At 38.6% G+C, this 20019-nt stretch overlaps 1 protein-coding gene and 1 pseudogene across 2 annotated transcripts in view; both read left to right on the top strand.

The window, feature by feature from the left end:
- Positions 1 to 20019, top strand: part of LOC129084169 (cytochrome P450 7B1) — a 165114-nt gene that overhangs the window by 23384 nt on the left and 121711 nt on the right. The window lies entirely within an intron of this gene.
- LOC129084458 (proliferating cell nuclear antigen-like) lies at positions 16567 to 18261 on the top strand (annotated as a pseudogene).

The raw sequence follows: 20019 nt of genomic DNA, 5'->3' as shown, positions 1-20019 counted from the left end.
GTTTTTTGGAGAAGGAGTCAGAAATAGGGCAGTAGCTGATGGGGGACATGTGATTAAGGACAGATTTTGTTTAGATATATAAGAGAAGTGACAGCATGTTTGAATGTAAGTGAGAAAGATCCCATAGAGAAAGAAAATGATATAGACAAGAGAGGTGGGAATTGCCGGAGAGGATTTCTTGCATTAATGAGAGAGACTTTCTATTAGTCACGGTTCTCCTGAGAAACAGAACCAATAGGAGGGTGGGTGGGTGGGTGTGTGTGTGTGTGTGTGTGTGTGTGTGTGTGTGTGTAACAGACAAAGAATTGGCTCACATGATTATGGAAGCTGGCATGTCCAAAAGCCAAAATTTGCAGAGTGAGCCATCAGGCTGAAGACCCAGGAAAGAGCCAATGTTAAAATTCAGGTGCAAGACCATTCAGGTACTGCAGAATCCTTTCCTGCTCAGAGGTCAGCCTTCCTTTGTGTTCTGTTCAGGTCTGTAACTGATTAGATAAGGCTGACCAGTATTATGGTGGGTGTCCACCCATTTAAATGCTAATCTCACTCAAAAACCCTCACAGAAACATCCAGGATAAGGTTTGAAATGTGAAATGAACCATCACGGGTAGGATCTCATGTGTAAGAGGAGGATTAGGTTACTCAGGGGCATGGATTGTTCCTTCATAGAATGAGATGGGAAGGCAGCACATGGGTGTGCAGTGCTGGCTGGTGGGCGGTTGTGATGCTGAGAGTGTAGAAGTTCTCTGCAAATGATTTCAATTTTCTCAACGGAATTGAAGTAATTTTAAAAGAAAGTAGGCTATTCAGGGTCGTTTATGGTTCCATATAAATTTTTGAAATGTCTGTTCTATTTCTGTGAAATACGTCATTGGTATCTTAATAGGGATTGCGTTGAATCTATACATTGCTTTGGGTAGTATGGACATTTTGAGGATATTAATTCTTCCAATCCATGAGCACGGTATATGCTTCCATTTATTTGTGTCTTCCTTAATTTCTTTTTTCAATGTTGTATAGTTTTCTGCATACAGGTCTTTTGTGTCTTTGGTTAAATTTATGCCTAGGTACTTTATTTTTCTTCTTGCTATATTGAATGGTATTTTTTTTCTAATTTCTTCTTCTTCTATTGCATTGCTGGTGTACAAAAATGCCTTTGATTTCTGAATGTTGACTTTGTATCCTGCTGTTTTGCCAAATTCGCTTATTAGATTGAGATTTTTGGTAGAGTCTACAGGGTTCTGTAGGTACACTATCATGTCATCTGCAAACAATGATAGCTTTACTTCCTCCTTTCCTATTTGGATGCCTTTTATCTCTTTCTCTTGTCTGACCGCTGTGGCTAGGACTTCCAATACAATGTTGAAAAGAAGCGGTGAGAGCGGACATCCTTGTCGTGTTCCCGATCTTAGTGGGAAAGCTTTCAGTTTTTGTGCGTTGAGTATGAAATTGACTGTAGGTTTTTCATATATGGCCTTTATTACGTTGAGGAATGCCCCATTTATTCCCATTTTTCTGAGTGTTTTGGTCATAAATGGGTGCTGTACCTTATCAAATGCTTTTTCTGCATCTATCAAGATGATCATGTGGTTTTTGTCTTTTCTTTTATTTATAGGATGTATCACGTTTACTGATTTGTGTATATTGAACCATCCCTGCATGCCTGGGACGAATCCCACTTGATCGTGGTGGATAATCTTTTTAATGTATTGCTGGATGCAGTTTGCCAATATTTTGTTGAGGATTTTAGCATCTATGTTCATCAGCGAAATTGGCCTGTAGTTTTCTTTCTTTGTAGGGTCTTTATCTGGTTTTGGGATCAGGGTGATGCTGGCCTCATAGAAAGAATCTGGGAGTCTTCCCTCCTTTTTGGTTTTTTGGAATAGTCTGAGAAGGACAGGGGTTAGCTCTTCCTTAAATGTTTTGTAAAATTCTCGTGAAACCGTCCAGCCCTAGGCTTTTGTGTGCCAGGAGTTTCTTGATGACTGCTTCAATTTCCCCAGCTGTTATCGGTCTGTTCAAGCTTTCTGTTTCTTCCTCCTTTAGTGTTGGAAGATTATACTTTTCTAAAAATTTGTCCATTTCATCAAGATTTTCAAATTTCTTGGCGTATAATTGTTCATAGTAGTTTCTGATGATCCTTTGTATTTCTGTGGTATCAGTTGTTATTTCTCCTCTTTCATTTCTGATATTATTAATAGCCTCAGCAATTTTGAGAAAGAAAAACAAAGTAGGAGGTATCACAATAGCAGACATCAAACTCTACTACAAAGCCACTATACTCAAAACAATCTGGTACTGGCACAAGAACAGGCCCATAGACCAGTGGAACAGAATAGAAAGCCCAGAAATAAGCCCAGGTATATATGGGCATCTAATATTTGACAAAGGGGGCAGAAGCATAAAATGGAGCAATAATAGCCTCTTCAACAAACGGCGTTGGGAGAGCTGGACGGCTACATGCAAAAAATTGAAATTGGGTCATCAGCTGACACCATACACAAAAATAAACTCAAGATGGATAAAAGACTTCAATATAAGTCGCAACACCATAAAAGTCCTCGAGGAGAACATTGGCAGGAAACTCAGATATCCCACGCAGCAATTTTTTCACTGATATGTCTCCTAAAGCAAGGGACATAAAGGAAAGAATAAACAAGTGGGACCTCATCAAAATAAGAAGCTTCTGCACGGCAAAAGAAAACATCAGCAAAATGAAAAGGGAGCCAACCATATGGGAAAATATATTCGCTAATGATACATCAGATAGAGGTTTGATCTCCAAGATATATAAAGAACTCACTCAACTCCACTCCAAGAAGACAAATGATCCAATCAAAAAATGGGCAAAGGACCTGAGCAGACGCTTTTCCAAGGAGGAGATACAGAGGACCCAGAGGCATTTGAAAGGATACTCAGCATCACTAGCCATCAGAGAAATGCAGATCAAAACCACCATGAGGTACCACCTCACACTGGTCAGAATGGCCATCATAAACAGATCCACAGGTGCTGGCGAGGCTGTGGAGAAAAGGGAACCCTAGTCCACTGTTGGTGGGAATGCAGACTGGTGCAGCCACTGTGGAAAGCAGTGTGGAATTTCCTCAGAAAGCTGAAAATGGAACTGCCTTTGGATCCAGTGATTCCCCTGCTGGGACTATACCCTAAGAACACCAAAATGCCAATACAAAAGAACCTATGCACCCCAATGTTCATAGCAGCACAATTTACAATAGCCAAGTGTTGGAAGCAACCTAAATGCCCATCAGTAGATGATTGGATCAAAAAGTAATGGTACATATACACAATGGAATACTATGCAGCAGAAAGAAAAAAAGAACTACTAAACTTCTCAACAGCATGGATGGAACTGGAGAGCATTATGCTAAGCGAAATAAGCCAGGGGGTGAAAGACAAAACCGTATGAAAGACAAAACCGTATGATCTCACCTATAAGCGGAACCTAACCAACAATACAAAGATGCAAGGAAAATAAGACCAGCAACACTGAAAGGAAAAGAAATCAACAGAGACAAGAGGGAAGGAGGGAGGCGGGGCGGGGAAAAGGAAGGGAAGGGGAAAGTCAAGGAACATATAGCAAGAACTCATGGACAAAACCAAAGGGGAAGAGCTGAGGGAAGGAAGGTGGGAGGGTGCAAGGGAAAGTGGTGCGGGGGAGGCAGAGACAAATGTATTTGAAAGAATAAATTTAAATTAAATTTAAAAAAAAAGAAAGTAGGAAGGAAGGTCATTTGATGAGAGTGAATACAGGGGACTAGGCATCTGGAGTTTGAGGAACAAAGCAAAGGGAAGGAGTGAATTAGTGATCCGGAAACGTGGGAGAGTGAATGAAGTAGGAAAATGTGACATGATTACTGGCAGAGTTCAGGATCACTGGAGGTTTGGGGTCATTAATTTAAAGTGAGACCTGTTAGTAGGATTGTGTGTTGTTTTCCATGTTCACTGCCCAGGCTACGTGTAGAGAAGGCAGAACGTCATACTAATGGAGTAATGGTTTTGCCCATGGGCTCCCTGTAGTGTGAGAAGGACAAGGTAGTTGAAGGGCTAAGCGGGGCACAATTATGATGATTGGCTATGGAATTCAAACAAGGAAGTAGGCAAGAGGGGACATCAAGTGGTAGAGGGACTCAAAAAGGAGGATATTCTAAGGGCATGAAGCGCCTGGTCTCTGTCACTCCTCGGGCCAGTTTCAATCCTGACCTTAATTATCTGAACAAATTCCCCTTTCAGCTTAAGTAGGTTGGGTTTCTGTCACTTGAAGTTGAAAAAGTCCTGACAATTTGGGAAGAAAATATAGAGAAAAAAATAGGGGACAGGCCTGACAAAATTTCTATTACTTTCAAACAAGTGCTTCTTAACTCTCACAGTGTATCACAGTTTTCCAAAACTGAAGTATTGCTATTTTTTAAATGATGCTCAGATTTCATCCCTGAGATTCTGATTCAGTTAGTGAGGACTGAGGAAGCTGTTTTCAAAACTCTCCAATATAATCCAAATGTTCAGCCTTGGCTGAGAATGATTGTTCTAAATCTTCTCAGCTAAGGTCTTTAGTGACAGCTTCAAATTATTTGGATGCTGCAAATTAATCTTTGAATTAAATGATCAATTAGTTTTTGGATTATCTCTGCGTGCTCCTGGGAGATTTACAGGGGGAGGAAAGGTGTTCACATTTCCCCCGGGTAGCACTTACAGCCCCAGAGACCACTGTGTGTGAAGTCTGAGGCCAGCACGGGGCTGTGGTGACCCGTGTGCTGGGCACTGTGCAAACAAAGGAATGGCCGTCACTTTCCAGGAATGCACCGTGGCTTTTTTATTTGTTATTGTTTGTTTAATGTTTATTGTGAGGAGTATATTGGTTTTAGATTTATGGTTCAGTTGTTTTATTCTTTATGGTAGTTGAACACTTTATTGCAAATTAAGGCTCCTTAAGTAATTGGTGTGTAAAGTATGCCCCTTTTAATAGGCATTTATAGCAGGGCAGTAGGATATACTAGTGAGAGCTTCGGCCTGTGTGTCAACAGAGCTCTGCGCGAGTTGCATTCCCATCCTATCCCAGCTCTGAAATCCAGGGCAAGTTTCTCATCCTCTTTGTGCCCAAGGGTCCCCATCTGTAAAATGAAGAGGATGTCTACTATCTTGTTCCTCTCACACTATAGGGAGCTCATGGGGAAAACCATAATTCCATTAGTAAGACTCTCTGCCACATGTAGCTTGTGCAGTGAACAGAACTGTAAGACCTGCTTCAGCCCCAAAACTCTATGACTCAAGCTATAGTTTTATTTTTCCTCCGAATTATTTTTGATACAGAGTTGTATTTTTTGTTTGTTTTATGACACATTTGATCTCGCCTGTGGTTTATTGGGGTATTGCATGGTGTGAGGTGGAAAACATGAATTGGCTTGATGACAATCCACTTTCCAATATGTCATTAGGGAAGCATTGTGGGGGAAGTGAAGATGTTTATTCACAAAACTATGTTGTCGAGAATACTAAATGATACAGATGAGGTAAAGAATAAAGGTAAGAATACTGGTTTTTGTTAGACTACAGCAGGGAGAGAGAAAGCAAATTTCTTTGTTATTCTGGGAGGACTTCATGCAAGAAGTTAAAATTGACCCAGTGTTTGGAGGGTGAACTTGAACTAGACTACAAGAGGGAGGATGAACTGGATGAATTGGATACTTTGGAGTATTCGGGGGAGAAGAGGACTTTATCTTGTGTATTTGGCTGGAACGGTGGAATGATGGCAGAGAAACCAAAGATTATATTTTGACAGATGGAGGGAGAGGATCAGTTCGCCTTAGCGGAGCAAAAGAAAAGGGTGGAACTATGGAAATTGTAGACATTGAACTGCATACCGGCAGTTGACAGTGCTGTAGAATATAATGAATGGTCACATTCAAGTATTAATATTTAAATTTGTTCATAGAAGGTTGAACAATTAAAATGTAGTGGGGAATGAAGACTTAAAAAGGGGTAAAAAATCTTTAGAAAAATGGAATACACCCCTTGTACATCCCTTGTACATCCCTTGGAGGACATGTAGAGGATACTATGAAGGTAGTTTCTGGGCTCTTAACATTCTTACACTTTATAAACTTTTAATCTAAATTGACATGCTAGTTTAATCTAAATTGATATACTACTTGGCATCATGCTTGGATGCCAAGGAGTATATCATTCCTTCTCTTTTATAATTTTCCCATTCTTGTTTAGACTTGCCATTATCTTAAGGCATAAAAATCTTCTTGGTGGGGAGAAAAAGTGAAGATTCAAAATGTTTGTGTGTTTGTCAAGACTTTTTAAATCAAGGCACTGTACCACCCCTTTCCACACATTTCATTAAGAGATGAGACACCAATAAATTGTGTTCTTTCAGGTTTAATAATAATGTATAAAAATATATTGTATTCAACTTATTTTGTTTAATTGTGTGCTGCTAATGATTATAATAACTTAATTGTAATTTCACCCAGAAGGACATTTTTACATAGAGTATCATGGTCATGAACATTATCATAAAAAATAAAATAAAATAAAACAATATTTTAAATTATAATGTGATATTTTGTGCAGAGATGTATAATAGGCAATCTATTTTTTAAAATACTGGTGTGTAGCTAGTAATCCTGTGTCAGTCATCTCATATGTTTTGCAGTTTGTTTTGGAAAATCCACCAGGAATTAGAATCAGTTAAATGAAGTTGATTCTTTTCATTGGGAGATTTGTTTTCATTTGGTTTGACTTTTCAAATGGTCAAGCCAGGCATTTAGTTACGCCTATGTCCAACACACCTTTGAATCTTAGCATAGCCACTTACCAACTCTGTAATCTTAGATAAATTACCTAACTTCTCTAGGCCTTAGTTACCTCCTAAGTAAATAATAAGACATACCACATAGTTTTGACTTGAGAGTAAGTGAGATAGTGATGTTAAGCACATAGTAGTGTCAGGTACTCAGAAGACTCCCAGTCAATTGCTTCTCTCTCTCTTTCACTCCTTCATTTTATATATAAATCATTCAAGTTGATTATAGATAATACACTAAGTTAAATGTGATTTCTAAAAGTAGCCTTACTTGGAAAGTTATCACAGAATGAGATGAGTAAATTAGTTTTTAAAAAAATAAGTGAAATACTAGAAATGCATCAGAAAATTGCAAAATAGTTGCTCCCTGAAATACAAATAATGCCTCTTAGTTCAAGTCCTGTATTTTAGATTTTGTATATTGCTTTTGCCTATCTAAATACCTACCTACCTATTTATTAATGTAAGAAATATCTGAAAGAAACATTTTTTATTCACTAATGATTATAACAATGAATAATAAAATACAGATGGAAGATATTTTGGAGGAAAGAATACTATCAATCTAGTTAATGCATACAACTATTATCTGAAAGCTGATTGAAAGAATATGAACTTTTATGTGTACAATGACCATTACAAATGCTTTTCTCTCAAAAAGGATATGAACTAATAAAACATATGCCTTTAATATTTTGTCAGTTTGTGCTATAGCAAATAGTCATTTCATCATTTAACCAAAGTTTCAAATGCATGATGAAAATTTAGTTGAGTAACCTATTTTCTTACCTAACTGTAATGTCTTCTCAAATGAATCACACCCAAGTATTGATAATTCATTGTCATAATTTCCTTGCATGTAACTTATCAGTGTTACAGAAATTCTAGAAATCTTTTGGGCTACTTGTTTGGTGAATATAAATAAAATTGACTATTAAATCTGTAACTGGAGAGGACTCAGAAAAGAAAATCAATATCATCACTGATGAACAGGTAAATTTATTCACAAAAATAATTTTAATATATCGAGACATATAGCTTTATGAATAATTCTTTTAGATGAGATAAAATTGAAACTTTAACATTTTTACTAATGTACTAAAAATCCACTATAGTAGGTTTTTGAGCTGCAATTAGGAGAACTACTGTATCGTGTGACTCTCTATAAGCCGAAAGTGTATGTTCGGTGCTATCATTTATAACAGTTTTTGCAAACTAAAGAAATTTTCACATTTGAAAATTTGGGAAGCAGTTCAGAATCTCAACTTTGGAACATGCCTGTCTTTCTCATTTCCTGCTTCCCTCTTAAGCCCTCCATTTCTCTTCACCATGGAATATGCGTGGGAGCGAATGGCTAGAAGACAGTACTGTACACAGTTCACACAAGGTCTTCTTAGGAAGATGGGAGGGGCTGCATCTTTAACCATATGGAGTGCTGAAATTTTTGGGAACAAACCAAAATGGTAATCCGAAGTCTTATTTAGGAAACAAAATTTGTGTGACTAGAAATAGATCAGCTCCTAAATATATTCCAGTTTATGTGCTTTATGGTATAAACTACATGTCACTAGGTAGGCTTTTAGGTGATCTGCAGAGGGCAGGTGCATTTTCTACCTAACGAATATGTCTACAGTCTGTGAACTGATTATACTCTCTTTTAGTTTGATAATTTCAAGTCTTTTCTGCCCTCATGACAAATCTATACACATATACATGTTTTTTTAAATATTGCCCATCCCATTGAAACAATGAGTGTTCATTTTTAGATAATTTTAATTACGAATTATTTATTATGAATTAAATCTCATTTCTACATTTCAATTTTTAAAAGTATCATATAAGTTGTTCTCTGAAATATTGATCTTCTTAGACTTAAACAACTGAAGATAAAATTGTAAACTCTTGGTGGAAATAGTCTATATTTTTTTTGCCAAAATAATCCATGTTACCCATAATATGCAGCTATGATAGAGTGGGTTCAAATCTCTAGACTTAGAAGCATCAATAACTTTCTCACTAATTAGCTGCTTCATCTTAATGCAAGTGATTCAATCACTCTGAGCTTCAGTGTCCTTGTTCATAAACTAAAGATTTTTGTGTTTCATGATCTCAAAGACTTATACCATGTCTGAATATTCAGTTTTACAAAGGTTTAACATACCATACTCATAGTTTTATTGTTTTCCACATTTTTTCCTCATGAATCATTTACCCGTCAGCTTCATTTGCTGGATTTTATAATTTGGCATATGGTTACTCTTTGCTACTGGCTGTCCCTTTGGTTTTTTTTGGTACATTTCTTTTGCTGTTGATAAAGGGGAACACACTGGAATGTATTTTTGTAAAATAGTACAATAAGTATAGATATTCAGAGGTGTAAGTGATCAGAAACAGCATCAAACTCATCTGTTAAAAATAAGAGAAGGGGCGGCCAGATTGTTCAGGGCCTTGATTTCGGTTTGGAAGGAGGATGTATGAACTCAGGCCTTGGCGGCTGAGGACCTTTTTTACCTTTCATCCTCTGTTTCGCCCTTTAGCTGTGTTATCACTGGTAATGTTGCTACTGTGATATAATCACTGGTTTGTAACATTTAAGAATAAATCTTTGATTTTAGTGAGATACAGTAGTTCCAGATTTTTGTAGTCAAAGCTCCATTTCCTCCTTCTATCTCAGGATTTGGAGCAGACCCAGCTGAGAAGGCCACCCTGAGAGTAACTTATTCTCCTCCTTTATTGTCCCACAGTTTAGCACGGCCCTCGTGGTGCTTGGTCAACTTCTTGGTCAGCATTTATTTAGCAAGATACCTTGCCTTATGCTTATCTTCTTATAAATGGTGATCAGGATTATCTGATGGCCCAGATGGGAGGCAGCACAGTGTGACAGGAAGAGCAGAGACCTAGGGCTCTGCCTCTAATTGGGTAGGTGGCAAGGATCTCTTAGCCTCCCTGTTTTAAAATGTAGGGTTTATAATTATTCAGATATGGTGAATAATACCACACCACAGGGGGCCACATAGAGTAGCACCAGGTTGGTCAGGAGGCAGAGAGAGCCAGGAAAGAACTAGGGGGAGGGCCTTTATTGTGATTTCTACAGGACAGAAAGCCAAGGCAGGGTAAGTAGGCAGAGGACTGGCTAGTTTGAATGATTTTAGCAGGCTCTGTGGCACAGGAGCTGTCCCTGGTTGCTAGTACCTGGCCCAGAGGACATTAGGGCAGAGAGCTAGTCCCCCAGATTGTGAGAGCCCAAGATAAAGGAGGTGGTTGGGTTGCAGTCTCTGAATTGGTTGGTTTGTGTATAAAAGTTATGCTAACCCTAGGAAGCTGGGGGTTGGGGATGGGGGTGGGGAGGTGTTCCCTCCAGTGTCAGCAAGGCCCCAAGAGGTCAAAGTATCAAAAACATGGACTAAAAAGATATGCTTAATATATTCACTAGGGCTTAGGATTTTTTATTTGAAATAATATAAGTAGTTATATTATTACTAATGTAATGTTAGTAATAATTCTTATATAATTACTGAAAACAGTACTGTGGTCTATTCATTATTTCATTTGATTCTCACTATAATGAGGAAAGAGTTATGAATTATTATATCCTTTTTACAAATGTACAATACAAAGATAGGGATTTACTTGCCAAGTATACACACTGAATAACTGTATAGCTGTGCCTATTCATTGCACTTCAAAATAAAAGGAAAATAGAATTACATTTACTGAATATCTACTATGTGTCAAATGTCTTTTTAGGTGCTTTAGTGTAGTGTGTTATTAACTAAATTAAAAAATTTAGTACCATCAACCTAGAAAGGAATTATTATGTGTTTTTATATATAAGAAAAACGAGATTCATAAAAGGAAAGTTGTTTCAAGGCTACATACCTAGTAAGTGGCAGAACTGAGATTTGAACTGGCTGGGTCTGTAGGATCTGAGGTAGCAGATGAATTTTATGTCAAGTGTCAGTTTCAGTGCATTGATGGAGGCTGGCTGAAGCAGTGTGGAGGAGTCTGAGGCTGTGTCCGGACTCAGTGGAAGTGTCACATTTAGTTTGTGACCTTTGTCACAGGAGTGAGGGGAGAGAGACAGCACACAGCCATTTATTTCTCATCCTTGAAGTAAACTCTCTTTAATGTTCCTTTCAACTCCACAAATCTGTTATTCCAGGGAGCCATGGTAACAGGTAGTATCTTAGCCTGCATTTCCCTGAGAGCAGAGCCTGAGACAGAGGCTTGTGTGCTGGTGTGCAGTTTGAGAATATGACCCCAGGGAGCAGGAGCCAAGGGTAGGAAAGGAGGGAAAGCCAGTGTGTTAAAGCCAACACTTGTACGCAATCTGCTGTGACCTCCTGAAAATCTTTATGATACGTATCTGAGAACATTTCCCGAGGGAGGATGACAGGGGCAAGAAGCATTTATGCATAGACTCCCACGCCGCCCAGCTCACACCAGCCACTGCTGAGCTGACCGTGTCAGTGCTGGCTCGTTCCAGTTTCACTCCAGCGTATCAGCAATCTGTGCTGTCCACTTCTTGCTTTCTACCCTGGGCTTCTTTGACACTACACTCCAAGAGGACTCTGACCATTGTTGATCCCCGTAACTCCCAGAGGCCTTGGGAGACTCCATGACCTTTGTAAAGTCTAAATTTGTTCTAGGAAAGTCTGATGACATCTGACCTTAAGAACTTCCTGAACTTTTCCTCTGCCTGTTATTTTTCTGACTGTTGGGATTATAAATATCCATTTGTTTATAAGAGCAAGGATGTTGGACACTAGTAATCATATTTAGTTGAATATCTATTATGTGCTGGATTCCATAAACCCAGGAACTCACTCAGTCTTAACCACACTATTGTGAAGGAAGTATTTCTCCCCTGCCTGGCACAGATGGAACTACTCTAGGAGCCAAACTGAATTGCCTAAGACCACTTCTACCAAGCAGTTTAACTGAAATTCAAACACGCCTCCCACTGATTTCTAAGCCCATAATCATTTCACTCTGTTGTTGTCTGATGGGAGAAAGCGGGAAGGACTTGGCTCTTATTTAACCAGTACTTGAGCTCTTACTCTGGGATTCTACAAAATGAGCTTACTTCTGAGTCTCAGGCCCGTCAGCATCCTCCACGTGAGTCAACTGGAGACTGGCCTGTTCTCCACGAAAAGTGCTGGAAATCCCCACTGGGTCTCTGACTCAGAGATGTGTCTCTGAGCCTGCGAACATTTAAACTGGGTAAGCACAAACTGAAGTTGTCGAAAGTCCCTAGAAACTGTACCTTTTTTCCCCAGAAGGGCTAGAAGGCCACATTTTCTCAGAAACAAAGTTAAACAGCACATCAAGTTACAAAGAAAATTAGCATAAACCTCTCTGAATGCCAGTTTTCTCATGTATGAAATAAGACTGAGGATTTCATGATCTTGAAAGTCTCTTCCAAGCTAAATTTTATGACGCCAGGACTACGCTGAAGCAGATTTCAAGAAGCCAGGGGATGGAGGCGTGGTTTCTACCTTTCTGTTTCTCTGGTATTTAGCACGTCGTAAATCCTGATCTCGTGTTTGCCAGGTGACAGAGGAATGCAGAGCTGACAGGTCCCCTTCTGCACTCCTTTCCACCCCTCCATGAGAGTTTTTCCTCCTATCCCAATACCTACAAATTCTGCTTCTGAAACAAACCCCAAGCTTAAAAAATGGTGGGGCATTTAGTTGTACCTTCATGTCAAGGATCTCAAGTCAGTATGTTCTCTTCCACAGGAGTATTTGCAAATTGAGATCTATACCTAATTATGAAATTAAAGGAATTTTGTCTGTCGGCCAGTTTCAATTTTCAAGGACAGGGCTCTTCCAAGGCTCTAAAATCATCCCATTGGATGTAAAACCCAAATTACCTGTTTAACACACAGAGAAGGGAAGAGTGATTTCTTTAAGGACAACAGGGAAAAACTGAGGAAAATGAACGATTTGGACATGAAGTGACCACAGGCGCTGCCAGGAAGTCTTTCCCTGGCTATGGCTGCAAACCCACCACGTACAAAGTGCACAGGTGCAAAGTGCAATGATGTGAGCGTTTAGAGCAGGAGTCCACAAACTACAGCCTGCAGGCTGAGTCCCGCCCAACCCTGTGCCTCTTTTTTCGTGTGGTGTGCGACCCGAGAGTGTTTTTTGCAGGTGAATATTTGCTACTGATCTGATGATTGAAAACACTAACTTGAAAATTCAGTTAAGTGAAATGTTAACCCCCCCCCACCAAAAAAAAAAAAGAAAAAAGAATTCCATTCCTTTTCTTAGTAGGCTTATATTATTTAAAAAATTGTATTCCAGCCCTGACTGATAGGACTCAGCTGGTTGGGCATCATCCTGCAAATGAAAAGGTTACTGGTTCGATTCCTGGTCAGGGCACATATCTGGGTTGTAGGTTCAGTGTCCGGTCGGGGCACATGTGAGAGGCAGCTGACCAATGTCTCTCTCTCACATTGATGTTTCTCTCCCTCTTTTTCTCTTTCCCCTTCCCTCTCTCTAAATTCAAATAAATAAAACCTTTTAAAAAATTATACTCCATTACTATTATTGTATTTTAAATTTCAATGAAAAATGTGTGGAAATTCTTTTCTTATGTAAATACCTATGTGATGTAATTTTCCTCTTGGCTCGCAAAGCTTAAAATATTTACTCACCAGCTCTTTACAAAAAAAAAATATTTGCCAGCCCCTCGTTAAGAGGAAGAGAAATCAGGCAATAGGAAGATGAGTAGGGCTATGGGAGAGGATGAAAGAGAAACTGAGGAAAAGTGAAGTAATGTTACAAAAGAAATGAAAAAAGTAGAATGTTCTTTCTCTAATCTTGTGAAGCACATTCATAAAATCTTTAAGGATTAGACAGTCTCTCCGTTCTCCAGCAAAAAAATTATCTTCTGTGTTGAAACACACACACGGCACATGCGCACACATGGGGGCACACACCCGCAGTCCCTGACTGTAAGGACAATGGGACCCTGAGCCCATATCCCAGCTCTGCCTCTAACTCACTGTGAGGTCTGGCATGGTATTTCCCCTCTGGTCTCACCACCATCTCCTGAGGTTGCCAGTGGAGACTGGAAGCATTAAAGCTGGTGGGTTTTCCCACTTTTCAGCACATACTAAAGCCTCGACCCTGTGTCTGCCAGATGACAGCGGAATATAAAACTTTATCACTGGGCTCCACATGCTGCTCTCACAACCCTTCAGTGATTCCAATTTTGTCCTGAAATTTTGTACATAAATACAGGCCTTGCCCAAGGTTCTGTCCTCAGCTCTCTGCCCTCTGTTTTTTGTATTTTTACATTTTCCCTTAAAATTCTCACTCCTTCCGCAATCTGATCATGTCATTCCTTTTCATTACCTGACAAAGGTCCGTCTGTTGCATAGAAGGCGTTTATGTCTGAACCTCTCTCCCACCAGCCCTAACAGATGCCCGCTTCTTTCTACGCCTTCTACTTGCCTTGCTAAATGCTTGCTCCGGATTCCAGGGCTCGCTTCCGCTTGCCTGCTTTGTCGACTGAATCCTATCAGCAACCCCTCACTTTTGCTGGACTAACTTCTAATCCATCAAGACCCTGCCTGCCTTGACCCCTGTTAAAGGCAGTTTACCAGTTAAATTATAGTAAACATTTAAACATTATTTTAACTTTGGCATATCAGATTATCTTTTGGAGCACTTCAAATCACTATCAGGGTTATCAATCACAACTCCAGTGTGAAAACATTCCCAAACGCTGTGACCTTGTGCAGACCTTAAAAATGAAATTGATCAACGTAACATATCAAGTATGCACAAACATTTCAATACTAAAAATACTCCAATACTCAAAAAGCGATGTTGCACTTTTTGGACAGGCTTTTTATAACTTAAACATATCATGTGTGTCACTCCCCTGCTTCAGACTCTGCATGGCTTCCTGTTTTACTCAGAAGAGAGAGAGCACATCCAAGCTGGGGTGGCTGGGCCCTCCCTGAAGCCTCCGCCCACCCTCTGCTGCCCTGTGCACAGGGCATTGGCCCCACGGGCCTCTTTGTTCCTTGCCCGTGTCAAGCTGGTTCACCTTTGCACCCTTGCGCTATTGACTGGTGTTCGACTTCCACATTTCCATAATGTGCTCAAGCTTGTCATTTAAAGTGCAGCTCAAATGTCTTGTCCTCAGAAAGGACTTTCCTTACCACCCTATCCACGCTGTCCTTTCCCTCTGTCAAATGAACCTATTTTGTATCTTTTATAGACTTTTTACAGTCCGAAACTTTCTGGATCATGTGTTGGAGTACTTATTCTTTTCTGTTTATAATTCCAATAATGTAAGCTTAACAAGAGCAGAAATGCTGATTATTTGGCCATTACTAATGGGCCTTCTTAGTTGTGCTGCCCCATATTCTTTCCTTCAGGATGTCAGTCTGAAAGGTCTGATTTATTCCTTGCTTTGGTGTAACAGGGTTACATGTTTGGGTTTCGGAGAAATTCTATGCATGCATACTTAATATAGAGAGGAAGATATGTTTGCAAAGCAAGGTTTGTTTGCAGAGGAGTGGGAGCTGATACTATGCTAAATATTAGCACAGCAAGTCAGAGTTCAATAAAACAATCATTTTGTAAGCTCAGCAAATTAAAGTCAAGAACGGCCCTAGAAAGTGGATACTTGGCATTGTTTTTGTTTGCAAAATTAGTATAATACTTTTTATGAGAAATTCCTGTCAGCTTATTCAAATCTGAGTTCATTATCTTTATTTTCAGAAGTATCAACTATTTAAAGAGAATCGTTGAATTCTGGTAAATTTTAAACAAGTATTCTCTTTAAATCTTCAGTGGAAAGTAACATTTTGAACACTGGAAGACCTTAGTAATTTGTATTTGACCTTTATTTTTTGTACAGTCTGTTAACTTTTCCAGATTGTTAATCTAGGTTGTTAATCGTATGTGTTATCTGTAGGTTCTCTCAAATTTCATCTCATCCCTTTAACATGTAACAGAAATGGTGTATGCATAGTTTAGGGTACCATTCAAGTGTATAAATTTATCAGATTTTACTTTCTTCATATATTACAAGAAAAATAATAGCAACAATTACACATATATGTATGTGCATATACAGGGTGGGGTAAAAGTAGGTTCACAGTTGTGAGTATATAAAAGAGTTTATTCTTGTATTATTGTAATATTTTCCATGCTAACAACTGTATACCTACTTTTGCATATAAATGGTCAAAGTTTCAGATATATATATTTACACATATAGAAAGAGACAAAAGATTTTGCAATTTCCCTTCAAGTATTGTAGTATATAATTTCACACAGAGAAAATTAGAAAAAAATATTCTCTCCTTGAGTCCCAATCTGCATCTCATACCTCTTACCTCAGTGCTACATAATATCTCATATGTCTTTCCTCCTTATCAGTATATTTTAAAGTCATTAGAATTCTGTCAGTGACAGATATACATTGGAGAACCGCTCCTAATTAATATAACCCCCTTGAGGGAACTTTTGAGTTTATCTTGATATATATACATACACATGCACATACACAATTTAGTATAACAGAAAGTTGGATATAGCATTTAATTATGAAGATATATGTCAACATATATAGCTTTGCTTGTAAGTAAACTTGGTTTACCTGGTTTCACTGTAATCTCAGCTGGGTACCATTTATGATCTACCTGGAGCACTGATTTGCTTACAGGACCTGGAACCTCATACTTAAAGACTTTTTTCTGGTTCTACATCATGGATCAGGTAGTGGCATCTGCTGGCAATGAGTGATATTGCTTTCTAATTCTATAGGCAGCTTGGCTTTTCATAACAATACATCCCTGGAAAGCTGATTATGATTTTTTTAGAACAAACATATGCCTGAAAAGATAAATAACAAAACAGAGTGGCAATGACAATTTACAGATTGGCTTGTATGTGGCATGTGGAAAGAAGGAAAAGAAGTTTTATTGTGAACTTACTGTGCCTATGTGGTGTCGTGTTCTTTCACATGCTGTCAGAGAGGTTAAGAGATCAGAGAGGTTAAGAAACTTATCCAGGTTCCCAGGCGGGGGAAGGCAGGAATCAGTGAAATCTGATTCTGTGGTAAGTACTTAGGATGACCTAGACTTAAAGGCAAAAGAGACAAGAGTATTCAGAAAAAGATTTGGGTGGCATTGAACACTCTCATATACTGTTTCGGTTTTCTGAAGGACAATTTTCCCATATGCATCAAAAGCCCTAAAAATGTGCATGCCATTTGACTAAGCAATCCCAATTCTGGCAATTTATCCTCAGGAGATAATAATAGAAACCCTTGAAGATTTATTAATGTATACGGTTATTGCATCTCTATATATGCTTACTATATATTATAGCATTTACTATGCTCCATGAAAAATAAATGCTCTAAATAACAACCAGTAACAAAGGGTTCTTAACATAGATTGTAGTATATTTCTATAAATAAATTATATTCACCTGTTAAAATATGTTGTATAGGAATATTTATTGACATGAAAAAATGTCTATACCATGTTATTAAGTGAAAGAGATGGTTTTAAACACTGTATGATGTCATTTTAAAGTAAAACTCTATAAATGGATATGTCCATGGGAATTGTGTGGTCTTATAAAGAAGACATGCTAGAGGCTGGGAAACTGGAACCGGAAGGGACCCATGCCCTTTTTCTAAGTAGAGCCTGGGAAGCAGCAAAAGATCCTATCATTTCTTTGAGAAATGAAAAGGCTATTATAGGCAGAGCTGGGCAGCTGGATCAGAGACAGCCCACATAGTTCCCATGCACCTCATCACAGGGCTGGCAGCAGCAGAATAACTTGCGTGTCCAAACTACTAAAATGTGCTGGCAACGAAGATATCATTACTTAAAGGCTGAAGATTATATGGACACATTGGCACTAGTACTTGAAGCACCAAATCAGGAAAAGTTTTCAGATTATGAAATGAAGTTAGTGGATTTAGATGTTGAACAACTTGGAATTCCAGAACAAGAGTATAGCTGTGTAGTAGATGCCTTCTGGTGAATTCGCACATATATGCCAAGATCTCAGTCATATCGGAGACATGGTTGTAATTTCCTGTGCAAAACACAGAGTGAACTTTTCTGCAAGTGGGGAACTTGGAAATAAGAAGTAGTCACAAACAAGTAATGTCGATAAAGAAAAGGAAGCTGTTACCATAGAGCTGAATGAGCCAGTTCGGCTAACTTCTGCTCTAAAGTATCTAAACGTCTTCACAAAAGCTACTCCACTCTCTCCTACAGTAACACTCAGTGTGTCTGCAGATGTACCCCTTGTTGAGGAGTATAAAATTGCTGATATGGCACATGTAAAGTATTATCTGGCTCCCAAGATGCAGGATGAAGAAGGATCTTAGGCATTTCTAAAGTCCAAGAAAATAAAACTGAGCTCTTTGAGAACTGCTTCTGAGATTCCAATATGCCTTTAAAAGTTTCTTCTGTCACCAAATTTGCATCTGAGTACATGCATTATGTTTTCTGCAGATAACCTATTTTTTCCCATTTTCTACAACTTAAAGGATAGTCTCAAGTCAAACCTGGTCATATTAACCTATAACTACTTCTGCCTTATTTAGAAATAGTGTTTAAGATTTTTATAACAAAGGGTTTTTACTATTAGTGCAGTTTTAAGAATTGTGTTTTCAATTTAAATAAAAGTTATTTGAATTTCAAAAAAAAAAAAAAAAGAAGAAGAAGACATACCCAAACACCAACAATGGTTATCTTTGAGAGATGATGAGTTACATTTATTTTTTTCTTTTCCTTGTCTCTATGTTATAAATTTTCTTTAGGGAAATCACATTATTTTTTAAAATTTAAAACCATTTGTATCTTAAGGAAAGGATTGACAATAGTAACTAAGGGTGCTAGAGTACAGAGACCAAACAGGGATGGAACTGGAGAGGGACAAGTCTCTCCAATGAGAAGTTAATGGGACCTGACATTAAACAAGATTCGACGCTGGCCTAGGGATGGTAGCCTGCTATATTTCAAAGGGAAAAGCAAGAGACACGAGGTACCTATACAGGTGCACAGATTGCATCAGAGATGTTTAAATGGCTGTCATTGTTCCTGGAGAGAAGCTAGACACGACAATATATAAAATAGTGTTTGTTGCAGAGAAATTGGTAGACCAGGAAGAGAACTAAAGACAAGAATTAGGATTGGCTATGAAAAGTGGATGCAAACCCAGGGCACAGGGAGAAGCAAGTCCAACTCAGTATTATGTTATTGAACAATTGTCCCTCCTGAGGGCAGTTCTTCACATTTCCCTTTGATCATGCTCCAGATAAGCTTTGTTCCCCTTCCTGGCACCACACTAAAGATTTAGAGAATCGTTTGTCTGCAGATAGATGAATCCTAGTATCTAGTATACTAAAGGTTGCTTAAGGCTACTAAATGTACTTTGGATGAGTTGGGAAACATAATAATAAAACCAAACCAACAAATGGAACCAGTATCTTTTTTTTTTCACTTATTTTTTTTTCCTAGAAGAAAAGGTGATTAAATTTATTCCTTTGACTTCAAACACGTCCCTAAATTGGGATCATTTGCAACATCAAATGTTTTAAACCTTCCAAAAGCTTTTGAATATAAAGTTTTGGAGAGAAAAAGAACATTAGACCTAGATCCCATTGTGCTGCCATGCCTGTCTGAGAAAGTCACTTCAAGTTCTTAGATCTCAGTTCCCTCATCTATGAAGGGAAATCAAATGAGATAAAGGTGGAGGGTCCTTTCAGCCCTAAAACTTAAGGACTCTCTGGACCTGAAACTTTGCTCTTATTTTCATATTGATATTGTTTTTCATGTCTACCCATCCCCAGTCCCCAAATACAAGAGCCACAAAAGGCAAACTGAATCACAGAAGGTCAGACTGAGGGAAGAGCTGGCTCTTTTCCTGGAGTATGTTTACAGGCTGACTGCATAGCCAAAAGGAGCATTTTCATACTCAGGTATTAATCTCCTCATTCATTCGAGAAAAAAATGACTACCCAGTTTTGTCCCAGCTATTGTACTAAGTCTTAGGTAAACAAAAATTGAAATGATGTCTCTTATGTCAGGAAACTGCTTATGTAGGGATTTTCAATTATCCTACTGTATATTTCCTAAGAGATTCTGACCTTCCTCCCTATTCTCCTCCCCCTTCTGCCCACACAGTTTCTAATAA

This window comes from Pteronotus mesoamericanus, unplaced genomic scaffold, assembly GCF_021234165.1.
Source record: "Pteronotus mesoamericanus isolate MK-2021 breed Mesoamerican mustached bat unplaced genomic scaffold, CSHL_Meso_final scaffold_174, whole genome shotgun sequence".
Taxonomy (NCBI): Eukaryota; Metazoa; Chordata; class Mammalia; order Chiroptera; family Mormoopidae; genus Pteronotus; species Pteronotus mesoamericanus.
The sequence above is the reverse complement of the archived record's forward strand: the minus strand, read 5'-3'. Positions and strand labels throughout refer to the sequence as shown.